General features: G+C 41.1%; 1 protein-coding gene and 1 long non-coding RNA gene across 20 annotated transcripts in view; both read right to left on the bottom strand.

The window, feature by feature from the left end:
• Positions 1–15,543, bottom strand: part of ST18 (ST18 C2H2C-type zinc finger transcription factor) — a 308,472-nt gene extending 292,929 nt beyond the window's left edge. For 13 of the 19 annotated variants that reach the window (XM_030938052.1, XM_030938063.1, XM_030938084.1 and 10 more), the window contains exons 1-2: positions 15,346–15,543; positions 14,996–15,120 (exon numbers count right to left, since the gene is read on the bottom strand). The gene's annotated coding sequence lies outside the window, so the exon portion shown is untranslated. Of the gene's footprint in view, positions 1–14,995; positions 15,121–15,210 lie in introns of all 19 variants that reach the window. The other 6 variants (XM_030938053.1, XM_030938064.1, XM_030938067.1 and 3 more) reach the window with 1 other exon arrangement.
• LOC115899698 overlaps positions 1–15,543 on the bottom strand; it is a 186,952-nt gene extending 171,409 nt beyond the window's left edge. The window contains exons 1-2 of the long non-coding RNA XR_004059330.1: positions 15,346–15,543; positions 14,996–15,120 (exon numbers count right to left, since the gene is read on the bottom strand). This is a non-coding gene — a long non-coding RNA (uncharacterized LOC115899698). The remainder of the gene's footprint in view (positions 1–14,995; positions 15,121–15,345) is intronic.
• Positions 15,544–23,211: the final 7,668 nt, after the last annotated feature.

The following is a 23,211-nucleotide window of genomic DNA, read 5'->3' as shown; positions in this document are numbered from 1 at the left end:
AGAAGAAGTATTAGTAATAATTCTTCTTTGAATGTTTGATAGAATTCAGCTCTGAAGCCATCTGGTCCTGGGCTTTTTTTGGTTTTTAACTACTTCTTTATTCTCTTGATTTGTTATGGTAAATTAAAGCTTTCTATTTTTTCCCGATTCAATCTTGGTAGGTTATATTTTTTCTAGAAATTTATTCATCTCCTCTAGGTTATCCCTTTTGTTGGCATACAATTGTTCAGAATAGTTTGTTATGCTTCTTTTTATTTCTGATGTGTCTGTTGTAATGTCTTCACTTTCATTACTGATTTTATTTGTTTGAGTCTTGTCTCTTTTATTTCTTAGTCTAGTTAGAGGATTATTGATTTTGTTTATTTTTTTCAAGGAGCCAATTCTTGGTTTTATGAATTTTGTCTATGGTTTTTCTGTTCTCTTTGATTTATATCTGTTCTGATTTTTTTTTATTTCTCTCCTGCTAACTTTAGGTTTCATTTGTTACTCTTTTTTTTTCAGCTCCTTGAGGCATATTGTTAGGCTATTTATTTGGGATCTTTCTTCTTTTTTAATGTAGGCATGTATTGCTATAAACTTGCCTCTTAGAACTATTGTTGTTGCAGTTCATAGGTTTTGATATGTTATGTTTCCATTGTCGTTTTTCTCCAGATATTTTTAAATTTCCCTTTGACTTCTTCTTTAACCCACTTGTTGCTCAGGAACATGTTTAACCTCCACATATTTGTGAATTTTTCAAGATTCCTCCTGTTATTGATTTCTAGTTTCATACTGTTGTGGTTGGAAAAAATGCTACATATAATTTCAGTCTTCTTGAATTTGTTAACATTTGTTTTGTGGACTGACATAGGGACTTTCCTGAAGAATGTTCTATGTGCACTAGAGAAGAATATTTATTCTGCTGCTATTAGATTGGAAGTTCCATATATGTCTGTTAGGTCCATTTGGCCTAAAGTGAAGCTCAAATCCAGTATTTCCTTATTAATTTTATGTCTGGTTGATCTATCCATTGTTGAAAGTGGGGTGTTGAATCCCCAGCTATTATTGTATTGCTATCTAGTTCTTCATTCATGTCCATTAATATTTGCTTTATATACTTAGGTATTCCAATGCTGGGTGCATATATATTTACAACTGTTATGTCTTCTTAGTAGGTTGGCCCTTTTACCATTAAATAATGACAATCTTTGTCTCTTACAACAGTTTTTAACTTGAAGTCTATTTATCTTTTAACTTGAAGTCTATTTATAAACATAGCCATCTCTTCTCTTTCAGTTACTATTTGCATGGAATATCTTCTTTCATTCCCTTCACTTTCAGCCTACGTGTGTCCCTAAAGCTACGATGGGTCTCTTGTAGGCAGCATGAAGTTGGATGTTGGGTTTCTCTTCATTTAGACACCCTCTGCCTTTTGATTGGAAAGTTTAATCTATTTACATTCAGTTATTATTGATAGGTATTGGCTTAACTCCTGCCATTTTGTTAATTGCTTTCTGGTTGTTTTGTAGATTCTTTTTCCTTTCTTCTTCTTTTGTTGTCTGCCTTTGTGATTTGATGATTTTCTGTAGTGCTAAGCTTTGATTCCCTTTTCTTCCTTATTTGTTTATTTGTTATAATTTTTTGTTTTGTGTACCATGGGGCTTATATGAAACATCTTATCGTTATAATAGATTATAATAAGATGATAACTACTTAACTTTGATCACATAAAAATACTCTAGACTTTTAACTTCTCCCCTGTCAGCCACAATTTATGTTTTTGTTGTCACAATTTACATATTTTTATATTGCATATTTCTTAGCAACTTAATGTAGCCATAGTTATTTTTGACCATTTTGACATTTAACCTTCATACTAGAGAGTTGAAAGATTTACACACAACCACTACAGTAATTACATATTCTGAATTTGACAATGAATGAACCTCTACTGGTGAGCTTTATATTGTCATGTGTTTTCATGATAGTAATCATCATCCTTTTGTTTCTGGTTAAAGAATTCCCTTAAATATTTCTTGTAAGGCAGGTCTAGTAGTGATAAATTTCCTTAGCTTTTGCTTCTCTGGGAAAGACTTTATTTCCCCTTTATTTCTGAAAGTCAGCACTACTGAGTGTAATATTCTTGGCTGACAGGTTTTTTTTTCTTTCAGCACTTTCAGTATATTGTTCCATTCTCTTCTGGCTTGCAAGGTTTCTGCTGATAAATCTGCTGATAGTCTAATAGAGATTTCCTGATATGTCATTTGACATTTTTCTCTTGCTGCTTTTTAAATTCTCTCTCTGTCTTTGATTTCTGATATTTTTATTGTAATATGCCTTGGTGAGGCCCTCTTTGGGTTGAACCCATTTGGAGATCATTAAGCTTCATAAATCTGCATGTCCGTTTTTCTTCCAAGACTTGAGAATTTTTCAGCAACTCATTTGTTAAATAAGTTTTCCATGCCTTTCCCCTTCTTCTCCCTCTGATAACTCCACATTGAAATATTTTTTCACTTAATGAGTGTCTTATAAATCCCATAGACGTTCTTCACTCTTTTTTCCTCCCAACTAGGTTATTTCAAAATACTTTTCAAGTTCAGAGATTCTTTCTTCTGCTTGATCTAGTCTGCTGTTGAAGCTGTCAATTTTTAAAATTTTATTCATTGAGTTATTCAGCTACAAGATTTCTGTTTGGTTCTTTTTTATGATAGCTATCTCTTTGTGGACTTTCTCATTCAGATCATGAATTGTTTTCTGATTTTGTTGAATTGTCTATCTGTATTCTCTTGTTTCCCTAAAATTATTATTTTTAATTCCTTTTTAAGCAATTTCTATTTCAATTTCTTTGTGGCCAGTTACTAGTGAATCATGTTCTTCCTTTTATGGTGTCATGTTTCCTTGCTTTTTCATATTTCTTATGTCCCTATGTTGATGCCTGTGCATCCAGAGGAACAGTTGCCTCTTCTAAGAGGGCTTTCATAGGGTAAGATTTTTTGCCTGTAGATGAGTCCTAGGATGTCAGGTCAGCAGGGTACTTGGCTCTGGTTCTGAGTGGGTACAGTAGTGTAGTCTCTGTGCAGCTTCTTCAGCTGTGATTAACATCAGCAGTGACTGCGAGTACCTCAGTGTCTTAGGCTGTTTGTGGCAGTGGTGGTGGCATGGTAGTTAGGGTTCTTGGCAGCAAGTGCATTAGGGGTTCTCCTGTTGTCATTTTCCCCACAGTAGGCACACTTAGCTGAGGGGATCCCTGTTGGTATCAGGTATGACATGGGCCACAGGCAGCTATAGCATCACTGTGTTCAAGGACACATGTGATTGGAATGGCTATAGAATCGGGGTCCTAGGTTCAGTGTCTTATTGAACTACTGTGGCACCTGAGATGTGGGCACAGGTTCATTCTCTGAGGCACAGGTGGATGCAGGTCTCCCACCAAGCAAAGGACTTTGACTCTGAGGCATTTCCCAGTAACTTGGGCCCAGGGTTCAGGGATGTAGCTGTGACTCTAATCCTGGCAATCAGGGCATAGCATTGACATGGCTCCAGGGAAGAAGGGGTGTTCTAGAGGCTCAGTCCCCAGAGAGCAGGAGACAGCTGCAATTCAGGTCTTAGAACCAACAGTACACAATGGCAATTCAGGCCTCAGAAGTGGAGGTACTGCATAGTGATGACTGTGGTCCCAGAGCAGTAGGATACAGCAGTAGGTCAGTCTCTCTGAGGCCAGGTGCAGTGGCAGCAAGGACCCAAGAATAGTGGAGCACAGTTACTGCTTGGGCTCTGGGAAGCAGGTGCCACTTCTGAGGGAGATGTGTGTCTCATCAAGTCAGACTCCAGAGAGCTGGTCCAGACCCAGGAAGGTGGGGCACGGCAGCTGTTCAGTCCAGGGGTGGGGCAGCACAGCTCAGCCAACACTCTGTTTCTCTAAGGGCTAGTATACCACATCAGCTCAGCACTATGGGGTGTGGCTGCTCTGCTGGGCTGGGATCCAGGAACCTGAAGAGTAGACTGCCATAAGGGCTTGGATACCAGGGATGTAGCTCCTCCCCTGGACCAAATTTCCAATTTTCTGGGGGTGGGACATTGGGCTAGTTCAGGCACTGAAGTGCATGGCTGCTCCACTGGGCCTCGAGTCCAAGTAGCTGGGGCTGGGGCACAGTAGCAACTTGGACGGGGGACATGGAGTGGCTTCTAGGTAGCTTGTTCCCAGGGAATAAGAAGTTGCTGTGGCTCAGCTGGGGAATGTTGCACTACTGTGTTTGAGAACATGATGCAATGCCGGCTGGCCCTCAGCAATAAAGGGATATAGTAGCTACTAGATCCCCAAGCAGGATGCACTCTAGCAGTGGCTCTAGTTTCCAGATGGCACAGTGCAGTAGCAGCTTGGCCTATAAGAGGTGAGGCACAATGTGGGCTCCTCCTTTGCAGCAGTGCAGCTATGTGAACTCCAGGCAGCTCCCCAAGCTGAGCTCAGGGACCTGGAGGACTGTAGGATTCTCCAGTAGTGAAGACTGCTTGTGTCCACAATGGTAATGGGGGCTGCTGGGTACCTCCTGCTTACCTTTTCCCCACAGGAAGGAGTCTTTCTTGGTTCTGAGCTGAATAAGAGAATTGGCACAGGTGGGGTGGCAAGGGGTGGCATGATTCCTTCTGTGTGAGCCCAGACTTAATGTTTGTGATCCACTGGATTTCTGCCACTCCTGCTATACTCCCACACTCTTCTTCAGCCACTCTGATCAAAATGTAGTTGTTTATTCATTGTTTATTCATTTTTGTGGGGGTAGGCCAGGAAATGGGTGTTGGGTACTTTTAGTCAGTCATCTTGCTGATATCACTCCTCTCTAACTCTTAATATGACTATAAGTAACTTAAATATCAACAAAATTAATCATGAATTAAATATGCCTCAGTAAATTACAAACTATAAAGCAAAAAGAACAGAAACACTGGTGATCAGATACCAGGCTTTTCCCTCCTAGCAGATACCAAACCTGGTCACTGATGGAAAGGGCTTCTGGTCTAACATTTGATTAAATCTTCTAGTGGCTACCATTATATCTAAACAGCATAGTAGTTTGATTTTCGATTTGGCTATCAGGTAAATCACACTGATTATCAGTTCTGAACAAGATCTATTGTCACCTTGCCATAAATAATGAAGTAATATTAAACATTTATAACAATCTCATAAAGAATAGTAATGCTGAAAGAAAGCTTTCTAAGCCATCATTAATTAAAAATAAATAAATTTGATTAACCACATTAGAAAAAGACTGGATTAGCTTTCCATTCTTTCTATATAAAATATTATACGAGCACTGTCAATAAAGAGGTGCTCAAAAAAGTATTAAAAACAATATAGGAATAGGCTGGGCATGGTGGCTCACGCCTGTAATCCCAGCACTTTGGAGGGCCAAGGTAGGCAGATCACTTGGGGTCAGGAGTTCGAGACCAGCCTGGCCAAAATGGAGAAACTCCATCTCTATTAAAATACAAATAATAATAATAATATAGGAATATAAAGGCTGTCGATCAATAAAAACAATTTAATAATGAAAACAGTATCTTTAACTTGCTTTGCTTTCAATATATGTCTGCATGTTTAAATGTGTAATTTCTTATCATTATATTTACTCATTCTAAATAAACATTTGTTCTGGAACATAAATTTGTATTTATTATTTTGTATTCTTATCTCAAAAGAGGCCCCCACAATTTTATAAGCTTCAGGCTCTCCAAATACGGCTCTGCACCCTGATAATTGTTTGCAGTGTTTTCGAAGACATTACTATGAATTTGACCTCACACTGTTTTATGCAGTCACAGAAATTTCCTCTCAGGACGTTCAGATGCCTCGGGTACATTATCAATTCATCTTCCTGGAGAATCTGTCTCAGAACATCCTGCCGGTTCCATTCTGTACCAGTCGGCTTCTAGCTCTACAGAACTATCATCCTCAAACCTCACTCACCCACATTCTGGGATCCCTCACCTCTGTCTGGTAATAGACCCCTGTTTGCTGGATCCCACCTTTTCTTCCTTCTTAATTTAATCCCTCAATTTTGTGGAGCATATCCTCCAGTAGCTTTGGAGATAGGAAACCTGGAAGTTAAAATGTTTAAAACGTTTTTGACTCTTGCATATTTTCAACCATCTTTATTCAGCCTTCACACTTGATTGATAGCTTGGCTCTGTGTAAAAATCCAGGTTAGGACTAAGTACCACTGCTTCTATGACATAGTCCAAAATCATCATATTTTGTGATTTTTCTCTTTAACTCTCTCTTTCTCTAAGCTTAAAGGTTCATTATTTTGTCCTCAAAGTTCTACAGTTTCAGAACTACAGGTGTGCTAATTATGTATTTTCATTCTTCTTGTAGACAAACCCTATAAGAATAGAAACTTGAGGAGCTCACTTTCCTGGAACTATCTTGAATTGGTTTGTTGATGATTTCTTCCCCTTAGTGTCAAATTTTCCTACTATTTTCCTCCTATATTTCAACTGATATATTTTCTCCATTTGGAAAGAAGGTTCCTCAACTTCACCTCCTAATGCTTCTATGGAGCATTTGTATTTTGCCATCACTTTATAAACTTTTTAAATTATTTTTATTTCTAGGAGTTTTTTGTTGTTGTTCTCCAAGTAACCTGTTTCACGATTACATCACTTTGGGGACATTAATATGAGTTGTGGGTTTTTTCTTCATCTTTGTCATTTCCATTTCCTCCAAGCTGCTTTGCTCTGTTTGCCAGTTTTGCTTACTCGTCATTTCTCTGGTACGCCTTGGTTAGCCTCTAACATTTAAGGGTGACATAATGGAGGGCTGATGGGGCTCTGGGTATGGGAGTGGGCTTGGTGACTGGGAGCCGGACTGGCAGGTGGTCTTCCGCTAGTCAACATCTCCAGGAGCTTTCTTCTTGGGTCCAAATCCCAGGAGGGGAATTTCTGGATAATAAAGACCTATCTGCTATTATTGCAGAAGGCTGGTAGGGGAGAGAATGAGGATGGGAATCTCAGCCTCCAGAATGCAAATATTCACTCAATCCACTTGACTTCTGGGTGTGTACACTCAGGTGTGGCTGGGGTCCTTCAGTAGAGAAATCTTCTTGTATTACCAATTTCAAAAAATAAGCCTGTGTCATCAGCCTCAGTGAGGGTGGCTGGTCTCCAGCGATATGTGAGGGAGGGAGTATTGGCAATATCCCTCTATTTCTATGGACCTCCAATCAGGTTCCTTTATGTCAACTGCCTCACTTCACTTTCCACTTCTAAAATTACCAAGTACTCCCAATTTCTTAGCCACTGGGGGATTTTGCCCTATAAACTTCACATCTATTGTCTTTAGATTTTGAGGGGCCTGCTAGGTCATTTACATCTCATTCATCTATATCCTGGCTTGTAAAATTTTTTAAATTATCTTTATTATTTCTGTGAGGATTTGGGAAAAAGCAAAAGTAGATGTATATGTACAATCTACCATCTTTACCCAGAGATCCTCCAGATGGATTTCAGAGATATATCTCTTGCATGTTTCATTCCATTTTACTTCTCTTGCCTTTCCTTCCCATCATATGTTATTCTCTCTTTTCTGTTCTCATTTTGGTAATGCTTTCTTTGGTCTCCATGACATTTCCTTTCTTGTGTGCTTATTTAACCAGTACTGCTTTTCAACTTTTTTTGTCTTTTTGAACTAGTTTGGATAAATTCTCCTTTACTTATCACATGCCCCACCATTTCTGACACCCATTTATCTGCTCCTTGGAACTCAGGTTGGGGAGTTGGTTATTTTCTCTTCTACTACTCTTGTTCGACTTGACTATATGGGAAGAAGTCAAAAGGAACTTCCCCTTGTGTTTGGGTACTTACGGTTGGTGGACTAGGATTCTTCACTTTAAGATCCTGCATCAGTGCTCTGGCTACACACCTAGAGGCACATTGGATCCTTACCACAATTCAGTGGAGCCAGACACACAATCTGCCCCAGGCCTTCCCTTACCCTGTTTTGGATTTTCTCCCCAGGGATCATGTAGTTCCCTTCTTCATGAGTGGGGAAAAGGCAGGAAAATCAACAGGTTGAGGTCCTACAGCAAGGGAGACAAACTTCGCCTGGGGTCTTCTCTGCCTTCATCGCTTGGGCCTCTGCCAGCTAAAGAATTGTGTCTTGCTTTCTCTTGCGTTTTCCATCCTGCTAAATCTCTGCTATTTGCTAAGATAAAAATTAGCTTTGATGACTCTAACCTTCCTACTTCCTCTTGTTCTCCATTTTTTCAGCCCAGGAAAAACACCCAAGTTTCATATTCAGGGATCTCCTCCTTCTTTCCTTTGGAATTTGTGTATCCTTCCAGTCTTCTCTCCAAGCTGGGCCATGGTGGTAAAGCTTTTCAGGTTTTCATCCACTCACCTCACCTCGCTCAAATGTCAGGGTGAGGTAAAGTCTTGTCTCTTTCCCTGGTTTCTGCTTTCAAAGTTTATAAATCATGGCACAATGTTATAATGATTTTTTTCTGATAGTTTTTAAATTCTGTTTTGTACTTTTAAAACTTCACTCTATTTACCATGGACATCATCAATGCTATTTAAGGATTAATTTTTAACATTTTCTTTCTGAAAATGTTGCCAACTTATTTCTTCAGTTTCCTCACATACAAAATGTGGATATAAGAATGTCTACCTAGTGGATATGTTGTGAAAATCCAATGAAATAAGTATTGTGGAGCATTTTGTGTGTTCCTAGATTAATAATAAAACCACACAAGACTACAGGTTAGAAACTAGAGACACTGTATCTCTCTAGACTAATAAGTAAATCACTCAATAACGAAGCCAACAAAGATAGGTAATACCATTTGGCAACCATGATGATGATAACTGATTCAGGAAAGGATCATCAGCAGATATTAAAACCAATGAGATAAAAACCAAAATATTTACATATCCCCAAAATATCTTTTTACAAGGTAAAATACTTACAAAAGGAAAAAGAGTAACTTTGCTTTGATTGATACTTACAAAAGGAAAAATAGTAACTCTGCTATGATGAAGTCCAGCAGATATCACCTTACCCAAATTAACAAACTGGTAATGTGGAAAATCAGTCTGTATGCTTCCTGACATCACGCATCACAAACTACAAAGAACATCATATTACTTCTATGGAATTCCTGCCAAAATGAATAGCTTGAATCAAATCATGAGGAAACATCAGAAAAACCCAAACAGGAAAAATTTACAAGGTAGCTGGCCTCTCTGTCTACAAATGTCAGGATCATGAGAGATAAAGACTTAGAAAATGTCCCTGATTAAAAGAGACTAAAGAGGCATGACAATTAAATACAATGCATGGGCTTGGACTGAATCCTAGACCACAGTTGTTTTGCTTTGTTTGTCTTTACTGTGGTAGAATTTGAATAAAGTGTATATGTTGTACTACTGTTAATTTCATGGACTTGAACTTGTCTGGTGGGTATATAAGATAACATCCATGTGTTTAGGAACGTACACTGAGATGTGTCGCAGTAAAGGGGAATCACATCTACAACTTATCACAGATATTTCATCATGAAAAATATAAACGTACGTATGTATTCACATACACACATACATACACACAGAAATAGAGATAGATGCCAGAAAGCAAATGTGCTCAAAGGTGAACGACTGGGAAATCTGGGTGATTCTGGAATTATTTATGCTACAACTTTTGTACTTATAGCTTTTTCTAAGTTTGAAATTGTTTCAAAATAAAAAAGTTTGAAATATCAGTACTAAGGCATAAATGCCTTAGAGACAGGTCTGTTTCTGAAGCAGCAATGAGGAAAGATGTGGTTCAAGATGTAAATCCTAACGTCAACACTTAGGGGTTTTATGATCTTAAATTTTTATCCTTACTCCTCTGAAAATCTCAGTCCCATCATCTGTAGAATGAAGGTAACAGGAACAACCTCTAAGAGCTTTTAAGAGAATTAAGTGAGACAGCACATCCAAAGCACTGAGACCCGCCCTGCACAGAGAAGTGCTCAGGTATTTGTTGGGAGAATGAATGACACGCTCTGCCGAGACAGAAGGAGCCAGGGCAGAGGGGCATTTCCAGGTCCAGGAGCATGTGTTCACACCACTCCTTCCCCAGTCTCACAACAGACCTAAGATTTAAGAGATAGAGGGCAGGCCATGTGACGGATAAAGAAGGAAGGAGGAAAAGAAGCCGAACCAGATGTAGCGCAAAGACCCAGCACTGTTTTCGGGAACTAACCTCAGCAGAAGGTGCAAAGCGGAGGTGTGGGGACATGGCCAGCAAGTCCCTCTTTCTCTCACTGTTTCCTGAGCATTCTGAGAAATTTAAAACTAACTCATCACTTGATATTTCTACCATTTCCCCATCTTTTCTCTCAAGCTATAAGTATCAACTTATCTGAATTTTAACCAATGCTTTAGAAAAACAAAACCCCCAAAATTCTAGTGGGTGTTTAATGCTCAGACTGTTTTTCTATAAGATAAACAGTAAGCATATCTTTTTTTAAAAAAATTATTTTTTCCAGATTCTTCCAAGTACTCAAAACAACGTGCAGCCCATAACTTTAAGTTACCTTGTCCAGACCCACTTACTATTTTAAGCAGTCAATATGTTATCACTTCAGAACTGTAATTATGTTTATGCCTTTTGAACAAGCTGATGAAAAGAAACATTTGCTTAAGGTTCCCATCATTGAATGCAGAGCTTAGACTAGTCTTTAGCTTATACAAACGTTATGCTTATTAATTCAGAATATTCATTCAGTTATTGAAACATGATGACAAAACTGTACAGTGAAAGACTGATTCTCTATTATACATATTAGCATTGCACAGAAATCCTTTGGCTCAGGAATAACTGTCCGAGACTCGGGATTCATATATCTCTTTGAATTTTTAAAACGGTGATTTAGGTATCAAAACTATAACATCAATGCTCTGAATACACAGATTATAAATTATCAAAATAAGTCCATTCCGATTAAGAACTCTCCAGCTGGATTTCAGCTTAAGAAATTCTAAAACTGTCTATGCGCAGTCCAGTCCACGCCAACAACCACAGCATCCTTTTTAATTAAAAGCCAGTGAGATGATTCATGCCACCTGTTTCATTGATCCTGCTACATTCCTGTTTTGGTCAGAGTTCTCTCTTAAGGATTAAAACTTTTATGAAAACAAATAGCAAATATTTATTCAAATTGATTACTATTATTTCACATCCTGACAACTACATTTCCTACTATAAAATTATATGTATCTATATTAATTTTAATAACCCAAGGATTATTCAAAGTGACAATCACAGTGGTAAATGTAGCTGTTGGAAGGGCTAGTAGCTAAAGCGACTATAATATACTTTCACATATCAATGAAAATAGCCTTCCTAAAATTTGTTATAGACCCATAAAAGTAGATTCTTAAAAATTTGCCTACTTAGACACATTTCAATGTAATGTTTACTTCTCAGTAAGCATATTGAATAGAACGAAATACAACAAATCCAAGGAGAAAGGAATGGTGAGGGGTGGCGGAAGGGGTGGTCACCATGTTTTTATAGTTGGATCCAGATGACACATCATTAATTGCTAAAGCTCTCTAGACTTTGAGTTCAATGTGGAGTTGATAAGGAGACGTCTGCAGAAGCCCTGTACTCAGACAGCAATCTGCTCCCATTTACAGAGCTCCATGAGTGGGATTTGCAGGCTGTCCATGTTATATTGCCTTATTTGCCATCATTCCAGGCACTAGTCAGTCGACTGTAAAGACAAGAGTCAAAATAAAGGGCGAAAAAGGTAATGGTCTGACTTCACTGTCTGCCTGGATGAGGTGAAATATTTTCTTTTAAACACAACAGAGAACGTAATCAATGTTAAGCAGAGGAACTTTTCACAAACAACAGGACCAGAGATTCCAATTACTCTCTCCTCTATTCTTCAGGAACTATTTGGGAGGTAATTATAAAACTCTTCCTCTAAGCTTTGAAAATGCAACAAGACTCTAACCATTGCTTCCCAGTGGGTTATGTGAGAAACAAGAAGCAGAGAATGATTCTCACAGGTCAGCGTGTGTGTGAATCAGCTGGAGTCCTGAGGCATCTCTCAGAGATTTGGGGGCAGTCACTCCCTGGCGGGTCGGCGATCTGGCCTTGAAGGAATCCTTGGGGCTACCCAGGGATAAGAGTTTGGGGCCCTAGGAACTGTGAGGAAGAGTTAAACAGAACCCAGAACACATGATGTGGGTTGTGGCCTTCCCCCTAAACGCAAACGAGAGCTTGACAAAGGGAACACACAGGCAGCCAACTGAGGTCTTAACATCCAAGTGGATCCTTTTGTGAAATCCATCCCTCTCTTCACCAAATCATTCACATTAGCCTGTTACATGAAGTCTTTGGTGTTTTTCCTTTTGCTACACACATTACTCATACAGGGAAGGGAAGTGAGCTGAGAGTTCAAGGGCACTTTTGACTAGAACCAGATGAATTGTTGCAGTTGCCTGGGAAACCTTTGAAGACAACCATACTTGATATGCCAAATATCTGAAGTTAACATGAGTCAAAGTCATCTAGAAGGTAAATCCAAAAAAGCTAATGGCATAAGAGGGACACTTGGCTTGTAAAAGTAGTTCCAATTTGTTATGCGCTTGTGAACTTTTGAAAAGAGGAAAGGATTTTATCATCCTAATTAGCCTATAAGAATGATCATCTTAAATGCTAACTTTCAGATTACAGAATAAAATTTAGTGAAAAGACATTTAGATCCCCTAAACATTTATGCATAGACGATGAAACTTGAGTTTTATAGTAACCCTAAAGCAAAATATAACATGTCTCCAGAGATTTGTCCCCTCACGTTCTTTGGAATTCTGTTCCAGTCTAGTAGGTTTTTCTTTCCAGATTTCAAGTGTAAAATGTATGTCCAATGTAGAGTATCAAGTGTTTTATTATAAAACAAAAAATGTTTTCGGTGGTAATTCTGAGAAGAAAAAAATTAACAAGTAAAACAATGTGATATCATTTTGCATCAAGGAATATGGATTTAATGGGAAACTTCCTTAAGCTGCATTTTGCTTCAAACGCTGTGTTACATAGGGAATCTTCTACGAATTTGAATTTGTGATTTTTTCAATACTTTCATCAAAAAAACACCCCAAAAAGCTGTATAATGAAAATTTGTGCACATGACTAATACTAGACTTCACATAGTCTTTTATAATAAAATAAATCAAAAGGAAAATCGAAGTGAAAACATCTCTGATGACCTCAGGGAATTAAAATTTTGTCCCTTGCAACTCAATCCTTCCATGTTAAGGGGCCCATTTCGAGATTAGCATGTATGGGGAGTTTTATTATTATTTTAGAGATCTATGATTTTGGTGGAGGACGCTGTCCAAAAACGGCTACTTTCACGCAGAGATTTTCACTTCAGGTTTCAAGACATCTGTTTGGAAACTCCTTGGAGAGTTCATTGCTCTGCCCTGCCCTCTTCTGGTAAGCCTGTGTAAGTGGTTTCTGGAAAAGAGACCTGTGCCGCCATCGTTTCCATCCTCTTACATTTCCACCCCAATTCATCAATACGTTGCTCAAGGGCCTAGATTTCCTATATGGTGATGTATATAACTGAACTTTAATTCAAATCGTTTAAAGGTATAATCAAAGCAAAGCTTTTTTTTGTTTGGATTTTTTTTAATTTTTATTTCTGTTGTAAATACAGGTTTTCCCAGATAACTTGCAAAGTCACAAACTAAGGACACCGTCTCACCTAAAAAGTTTGGTTACAAAGTCAGTAAGAAAAATGATGTTATTTTGGAATAACATCAAAATAATTTAATGTAGGACTATGAATAATTTAATGTAGGACCATGTTGCTAGGAATGTCATTTTTATCTTGGCCGCATGAAGGTGGCTTACAAGAGAATCACTACTTTGGCATAAATTATTTAGGTTGATCTGAAGGGATCATTCCTGCTAATTTGACAGCAATTTATCTGAAATAGTTAGAAAGATCAAGGCTCCAAGTTATGTGCAATAAATGTATTCACCAACTGCCAGAAAATCAGAAGCTCTTCCTGACTGCAACAGCACTGTAAGCCTCACTGTCTGCTCTCCTCTGGTCACAAGTGCTTTCCTTAACCCACAGTCACGAGACAGAACACTGCACAGTCCTGAGAACCAACAGCTAATTTCTATGCAAACTGAAAGAACAATCTTGTCATAGTGCTAACGTTATGTGTATATATCATACCAACAAATAAAAGTGGTTATTATGCTTTGCTCAAGAAACTCATCTACAATCCCAAGTACTGCGTAGTGGCCAATGCAATCTTTGTCCTTCTGAACCTCCTTCAAAATACCCATTCAAAAATCCAAAATAATGTTCATTTTCAGTGAAATAAATTAGCTAGAGATTTTTTAAAATCTTATGGCTCAAAGAAAGAACCATGAAGGTTGATTCCTCAGTGCCTGTGTTCCAGTAAACAGACATATAGCATGCATATGTTGCAGGTCTCCTATAGCGACAAACAAATGGTTCAAGCATTCAACGTGTCTTCATATTTGATGCTTATTATGTGAAAGCAACAGATGTACTTCTCATCTGAGCACAGAAAAAGTGATGTTTTTAAAAATCTTAAATAGAAAATGAGTCAGTCCCAGTGCAAATATAAATCTAAAAGAAATTCCATACTGTACAAGTAATATTTGCAGTATTAAATACACTGACTTTTTCGCAGAACTGTCTGCGGAGTATCATACTCAGTCAGATCCCCTCGACCTGGTTGGTGAACATGTCTTTGACTGCTCCACAGCCGGCATTAGAAACCACTCAGGTGGTCGCTGATGGTCACGGTGGACACAGGGCTGCCACGGCCATGCCCACGAGAGGGAGGGGCAGAAGGTGAGCCCTCCTAACTCCTCCTCGCCCATCTCGTGTCAGTGGTATGTGTTTTCTCTCAAAGTTCAATCCAGTGCGATGTAATAAAATCACCTAAATGTACTTTTTACAATATTTTTTCTTACCTTTACCTGGCGAACGTCTACAGGTGTGTCGAAAGTTATCTTTTCCTGGATGTGTTCCAAAATGCTCTTATGCTATTTCTCTTAGGATTTCTCCACGCTGCCCCATTCAGAAATTTTATTATTTTCTAAGGAATAAAAAAATATGAAAATTATCATAAGAAAGCCATTGATTTTCAATCAAAGCTACACAAATGCCAAACCAATGTGAATAGCACCTTCCACAACTCTGCCAGGCACCGGTTTTTGTGTGGGATGATGCCAGCTTCTCTCTTCATGTGGCTTCATTAAAAGCCATGGTTTCTGAGATGTAAAACACCCATATTTACCTCAATCATCTTTTCCCTCCTTACCTCTAGTATTCCCGTGAGGTCACATTCAGTTAAAAACATCCTGCCCTTCTCCCTACAAAAAGGTTCCATAGAATCAGAACGCAGAGGCGCTGCAAGTTGCTAACTTTGCTCTGTGTTATTTACCAACCGCACAAAGAAAATGCTGTCTATTCAGAACTCATTTCAAAACTCTTTTCACTGAGAGTGAGCGAACAAGCGGGCTCATGTCCCGAGCCCAGTCACATCTCCAGCGGTCCGGTGATGGCCGTGGGGCCGGCGCCGAGTGGCACGGCCTCCGCGGTGGCCCACAAGGGTCTGTTGTCCACGCCGCGTGGGCCGCGCAGGCCGGTGGGAGTCAAGAAAGGGGGAGGGGCGGAGGATCTTTCACTTTCTCACCCCAGTTTCTTTACTTGCTTGTCCCGAATATCTGTCAGGAGGCAGCCCTCTCCCCTCAAGGCCCCTTCATCCTGAACATACATGATGCCTCTGCAGTGACAATACAGAATCTGCTCAGTGGGCCTGGGTTTGAGGCCTAAGCTGGTCACTGGGTTGCTGCGGTTGGGTAGGTTATTTAAACCACCTGGAATTCAGTTTCTCTTTGTGTTATGGTGATTGCACTTGGCTCACTGGATTTGAGGAGTAACCAGATTTTAGGACAGACTCTTTCTCTCTGTGTCCTACTCAGATCCCAGTAGGACACTTACCCTCCCCCTGTGCCAAGGAGTGCAGAGGAAACAGCTCAACGACTTCTTTAGCGACTCTGGATCCCTCAGCCAGATCACGGATATGGAAAAAGCTTAAATTAAAAAGAGGAGGTCGTGAAGGGACCTCCTTGGCCTCCTGTCCCACGTCCCCAAGGCCCATGGAACGGGGGCTTCAAGGCTTGTTCCTGCAGTTGGGAGATGGGAGCCAGCCACACAAACACAAGCAGACCATGCAGCAGGGTCTGTCCCAGAATCTGCCTAAGATGGCAGAGGCGCTGGCAAACAGCTCTGGGGACAGAGCCAGAGAGCGTGGACGGATGCATGCAGCACAGACTGCACCTGCTGACCGCAGGTGGGGATGGAGGACGGAGTTGTGTGTCCTGGGTCAGCAGGAGAAATCCTGCCCAACGTGTGCAAAAGGGATCCTTAGAGGTAGGAGGAGACCCGGGCAAGAAGGGGGTGGAGGTTATCTATTGGACAGCCAGGGCTAAGGGAGGTAGGGTCCACTGACGATCTGAAGGAAGGGAGATGCACCCACCAGGAGTGAGGGAGCTGCAAGAATAAGGGAGCTACTGGGTGCTTCCAAAGCCTCACTGCTCCGGAGAGTCCATCATAGAGAGTTGACCCAAACCATCTGCCAGACCAGAAAATAGAACACCAGTCAGTCAGGTTAGAAGGGGCTAAAGTTCCTACCTCTCCTTCCAGCATGCACCCAACACACCCCCTACCACCATAGCAGTTGCGGTGAGATGGCCTGGGAGCAGGAGCTGGGAGACAGCAGAGCCTCCTCAGCCTCCCCTCCCCACTGCAGGCACACAGGCAGGACATGTGGAGGGGGCGTAGCTAGGCCAAAGTCAGTTTTTTATTGTTGCATGGAACCAGACACTGTAAGTGCTGAAATGAAACTGCATCTGTGATTCCAGTTGACCAGAAGACTTTTTGAATTATCTAAGAATGAGCAGAAGAGCCGTGGAGCCTGCTAGAGTTTTCATCCAGGGGTCATGGACGTTGGTCCCACTGAATAAAGTTTACAAGAACAACAGAAACAAAATTAAGTTGTATTTTGACTCTGTTGTGTTGTGTTTTCTTAACATATCAATTACTTGAGCTGCACATGGTAAACTCTTCTGCTAGACTAGAAGCTGCAGGAAAACAGAGACCCTACAAGTTACGTTCCTTGAGGTTTCCCCAGAGTCAAGCACCTGGCCCATGGAAGCCAGCTAGTTGTTCTGCCTGTTCTTATTTGATTATTTTATTTTAAGCTATGCCTGTCTTTCTAGAGAAATCGAGATTAATATATTTTCTCTCAAATTTCTTGATTGCCTCTAAAACATTCTTACTACTACATTTTTTCTTCATGTACTTCTCCAAAGGCAATCTCTCTCTGCCCCCATGTCTTTCAGAGAACCGTATATATCTATGACATTGTACCACATATAGAAGGCACAAGCTTAGTCTTATGCAAGGTTTAATGATTGATAATCAAAAGAAGACTAATCAAAGAGTACTTTAGCAAGCTTACTGGAGAAACTCAAGGCACTTTGCAAACTCTGTCAGCATTTTTTTTTTTTTTTTTTTGAGTTTCTCTTTGTGGATCAACATTGATCATTTTTCCAGAAAAAGAAAAAAAGACTCCAGGACCTTTTGTGACCTTCCCATTCCTTTTACACCCTACCCCATCCCACATGCCAAAGAATTTCCAAGAAGGGCTTCACTAGCTACTTCTCTACTCTGGGTTGCAGATAAGTTCAAGTATTTTGAATGGCACAGAAGCGATTTCTCTTTGGCCAAAAGAGAAACTCAGGGGAATGAAAAAAATCAAAGGCAAGCCTACTTGTGAGCTTCCCAAACTGAGCAAGTTTGGGTGCAGCATATGTAGTCTCAGTTTTGGAAACCACAATATGCCATTCATCCCTAACTAGATGACGGGACAGAAATGTTGTTGCTGAACCAACCAAGGGAAATATGCTTGCTGATTACCCAAAACAAACTTGCAAAATTCAACTTCTAGTGCTTCAAATTTTCAGATGGGAAAATTTTTCTTACGTATAATTTTGAACATTTTTTTCACTTGCTAAGTGAAGATGAGGTAATCTGGGGGCACATTTGAAAAGATGGGGTTCTCACCTGATAAAATAGGATCAAGAACAAAAACAATTGCTGGTTAAGAAAATTCCAGAACAGCCAAGCAGAGTCCCTTCCTCAAGATGAGAATGGGTATGTGTGGAGAAAGAGTGGGTGGTGTCAAAGACACTGACACTAAAACACAGACCTTTGGGGCATGTGATTTGGTTCAGCCAATGAAACACAAACTACTGATGCCCTTTGTTACTGAAAACCTTTCATCCATTCATCAAGGAGCCCCATTCACACCACCTCCCTCCTGGGGCTGTAATGTAGTCTTTTCTCCTAAGAGCTGATATTGAGGCCCAGGACTCGGGAAAGTTGACAAAGCAAGCCAGGAATTTCCACTGGGGCCATGCCAGGGACACTGCCTTGAGAGACACAATCACGGGCCTTCCTCATGAGGACAGCCTCTTGACTCAGCTCATTCTTTCTACTTCCCAATCTCTCTCCTCATTGAGAAAAAAAGCCAAAATAGAGATCCTTTGGTCTGCCCATATCCTACTTATTTGTCCATCAATTATCTCTGAACTTCCCAAAGCACATCAACAAAGCATTTTATCTACAGGTACCTATTGTTTAGGGCTATAGTCTTTGGAGAAGCTGAATTTGCAGTAATCCATCTATACACAAATACTCATCAGTCAATAAGAAGCTATTACTATGAGCAATGGCGGAACATTCCAGGAAGATGGCAGAATGTAGACAGCGTTCCACAAAATGTGCTGTGAGATACTGAATTTCTGGCTGCTTCAAAGTGTTTATCACTCACTAAAACGGCCATTTTATCAAGTACTCATTTTTTTAAAATATCATTAAAACAGTCATATAGTTGTCTTCTATTCAGAAATGACTGCTGCCTAGGATTTGGGGTTTGTTGTTTATTTTGTTTTGGGCTTTTTTCCCCTGGAATACTAGATTTATCGGAATCAGAGAATGAATACCAAAGGTTAACCTAACATTTATCCTCAAATTGTGGCTCCTGGAGAGGTCAATATGACAAGATGATAACCTAGTAATTATTGGAGAGGACATCATTTTCTCTAAAGAACTGCGCCCAAGCAAAATAGGTAATGATTACTCATGCTCGGATTCCATAGCTTTAATTATCAGCTTTCTGAAGATGCCTTTTGGAGTCTGCAGGCAGTACTGGCAAAGATGAAAAGAAAAAGAAAACGTTTTGCTGGCAACTTATAAAGTACAACTAGCACTCCCATCTCCACCGCGCGGCAAAATGCACAGCCTCGGCAGGTCACGCCGGATCAGAGCTACAGAATGGGTGTGAGAAGCTGGCCGGGCCGCAGCGGCCACGTGTCTCCAGCACTGTGAACCTAGGAAGCGGGAGCCCACATATTCCTGATTCTTTTCCCGTGAACCATGCCAAATTTTTTTTTTAATTCTTTGAGAAACCCGTGGGTGGGCACAGATGGGAAGTGGGAAGCTGCAAAAGGGGAGAAGATGGTATTGGAGTGGAGCGTAGAGCCAGGCGCGCCTCTGCAGGCGCGTCCTCGCGGACCCAGATGGCGCGGCCCCTGCGCTCGGTTCCAGGGCTCTGCTGCCTCCGCCGCGCCCCCTATAGGCCGCCAGCGTCGAGGAACCGAGGCGGAGAGCAGCCACCCCAGACCTGTCTGTTTACAACAATAAGCCCATGGGCTGCCGCTCAGTGTGCAACCAGTTGTTCCGTGCACACAACAAACATTTTTAAAGAGCAGCATCGGATTAAAAAAAAAAAAAGTTGATACTGCTTTCCAATGTTATAAAAGGCTTGTCGCTTTATGATTGTTGTACATGTTCAATTTGATGCCATTAATTTAAGAAGCCTCTTTACTTCCCACTTTCAGGTGAGCCTGGAACTCGGCTTAGGGAAAGGAATCCCCTTTACCTATCCAGAAAACATAAAAGCAGCCCTTTCCTAATGAAGTCCCAGCAAAGGCAGTCAACTTAGGAAATATTAGTGCAGCCTGGAACTTGGAGACTCTCCGTGCAGCACACGTGCCAGTTAGGCAATGAGGCGAGGGAAAGCGGGTCGGCCAGGCTCGGAGCTGGGTGTTCCCAAAGCTGGAGGGAGAGGAGCCGTGCACATTGACGCACTTATCCTCTACACGTAGGTGAGCCTGCATCAGAGAGCGGGCGTAGTGGCCGGTGACGGTAATCTGCTCTTTTGACTCTTTGAAAGAAGACAAACTGACGAGGAGGAGGAGAAGGTATAGACGAGGATTAAATTATTAGCACAAGGCAGCTGCAGAAACGTGCTCTGTGGCCGCCCTCCAGAGCCATTTCTCAGGCTACCTTGCAGCTTGCAGTTGTTAGGGCCCGCTCCCAGATCCAGGCTTCCCTCCGGTGTTGTGAGATGGGGAGCACACACTCATGGTGGGCTGCGCGGGAGGACTGAGGGGGTGCCCTCCGTGAAGATGGGGCCCAGGGCCAACACATGGGTGCTCTTGGAGGCTCAGCTCCCACCTCTCCCTTCTTCATCCAGCCAGACCTGCCCCACATTCACGTTGCTCTGTACATCCACACAGCCCAGCACAAATATTGTAGGCAAACCCATGCCTCAGTACCAGCACTGGGAAAATAAAAAAACACGCCCACTGAAAGTCTGAAAAGACCTTGGTATCCAGGCATGCTCTAGCGAAACAGTTTTAAGTTTTTATGGTAGCAGAGCCTTTCCTGAAATGCTGAACCCAAAACATACAAAAACCAAATCGCCATAATGAGAGAGAGGCATTAGACTGCAGCTATTAAGATCACGACTCCAGCCTGTCATCTAAGCTACCCAGGAGGCTGATGCAGGAGGATTGCTTGAGCCCAGGAGGTGGAGACCAGCCCAGGGAACATAGCAAGACCCCTGTCTCTAAAAAAAACCTTTAAAATGTAACAAATTTAAAAACTTAACTGGGCATGGTGGCATGCGCCTGTACTCATCACTACTCAGGAGGCTGAAGTGGGAGGATTGCTAAAGCCCAGGAGCTTGAGGCTGCAGTGAGCCCTGATTGCACCTCTGCACTCCAGCCTGGGAGACAGAGCGAGTCTCCCCGACCCCCGCCCCCATTTCCAAAAGAAAAAAGAAAGAAAGAAGAATATGACTCTGACACCTGATTATTAGCTTCAAACCCAGCTGTGCATTTACTATTTTTGCGACTGGTCTTTTTTGCCAGTGTTTTACCAGGGCATTGCCTGAACCATGGTATATGCTACACAAATGTTGGCTTAATTATTGATGGCTGCCCCACAAAACCCTTAATGGCCAGGCTGCCTCTGACTCAACGCTGTTTGTGAACATCTCTAGGTGATCCATTAGTTCAAATTTATCCTTGTTTTTAATGCTAGGCCTGAAATTGATCAGTGATTCTGGACTGTTCTAGGAAGATCCAGATTATAAGCACATTCCTTGGCTTTACAGAGCAGAGGTCTGAAAGCTGTGCTCTATAGCTCGAGGGTTCTTTGGATGCAATTAAGGGCCACTGAGGGGTGAGAAAGAAGTTGAGTGCAGTGAGCTCTGAGTCTCTGCACACCTTAGCCTTAGTAGTAATAACACTAACAAGCATGTAGACATCATTTGCTGCATAACAGGCCCCACTCTAACCACTTTACACAAATGAATTTTATCCCCATGACAACACTAAGTGCAAAATATGATTGTTCTCACTTGGGGAAACTGAGACACAAGGCCAGCAAGTGGCTTGTTCAAAGTTGCGTGAAGACCAGTTCTACTCTGGGAGCTTGTGGTCCAGCGACCAAGACAGATACAGAACAAATAAAACATTGGGATGCATTTTTGGAAAGGAGACACCTACAACCTAATGGGGAAAATAGCAAGGGGTTCTTCCATTCCATGGAACTAGGAAGGGCTTCCCTGGAAAAATGATGTTTAATCTGAGATGGGGAAAGCAGTAAGAACTAGATAAGGAATGGAATTATTTCCTGACCAAAGGAATGGCATGTGGAAAGGGCCCAGTCAAGAAAGAAGCTCTGACCGGGCTCCTTTAGGTGTTCTATAGGTGTGACAGTGGCTCACACCTATAGTCCCAACTCTTTGGGAGACCAAGGTGGGTGGATCACTTGAGCCTAGGAGTTTGAGACCAGCCTGGCCAGCATGGTGAAACCCCATCTCTAGTAAAACTACAAAAATTAGCCAGGTGTGGTAGCACATGCCTATATTCTCAGTTACTTGGGAGGCTGAGGCAGGAGACTCACTTGAACCAGCAAGGCAGAGCTTGCAGTGAGCTGAGATCATGCCACTGCACTCCAGCCTGGGCAACAGAGTGAGACTCTGAGGAGAAGAGGAAGAGGAAGAAAGAAGAAGAAGGAGAAGGAGAAGAAGAAGGGGAAGGGGAAGGGGGAGTTCTGGAAAGCAGCTGAAGTCCAGGGGGTGAGGGACAATGCCCACAGGAGTGGACAAGGCAACAAAGAATGAAGCCCCTAGAGGCAGAGCCCAGAGCCGCCAGCTCGGCTGCAGGTCAGCTTGCTTGCCTCCAGGTCTCTGTGGTCCTGGATTGCCTGGTCTCTAGATTTATTTCCATGTTCTTATCAATGTTTCCTTCAAGGATAGAAAAACGGGCCTCATGGAATATTTCCAGGAAAAATTAAAAATAGATGTGATCCATAAGTAACACAAGAGCACAAACCCTTAAATCTGTGTCTAGCATATTAACAAACCTGGATTGTCCTTCTACCACACGCTTCGTGGCATTCTTTCATAGAAAAGTGAATTCCTACAGGTTGCTCCCCAAAAAACCATCCTCCAATCAGTCTATTACATTATTTCATTTTAAAAAAAAAGCATTAAAATTTTCCAAAACTGTTGGGTTTTTTATTTTTTGTAAGCTCTCTTGTAAATAAAGATTTTTTAAAAGACTTATTCAGTCATCTTGGGTAATGAATTAATGTTTTCATTCAAGATCTTAAAAATATGACAAACATATATAAAGCAAATACGTTACATTTTGAGTTATAGTCAGCCCATAGACTGAACTAATAAAATAGCCTTAAGAGAAAAGATTTTATACTTCTGTTCTTCCTTAATTTTACTTAGATGCTCTATGCCCAAATCATTTAT

Source organism: Rhinopithecus roxellana, chromosome 9 (assembly GCF_007565055.1).
Source record: "Rhinopithecus roxellana isolate Shanxi Qingling chromosome 9, ASM756505v1, whole genome shotgun sequence".
NCBI lineage: Eukaryota > Metazoa > Chordata > Mammalia > Primates > Cercopithecidae > Rhinopithecus > Rhinopithecus roxellana.
Note: the sequence above shows the minus strand (reverse complement) of the source record. Positions and strands in the feature narration are given on the sequence as shown.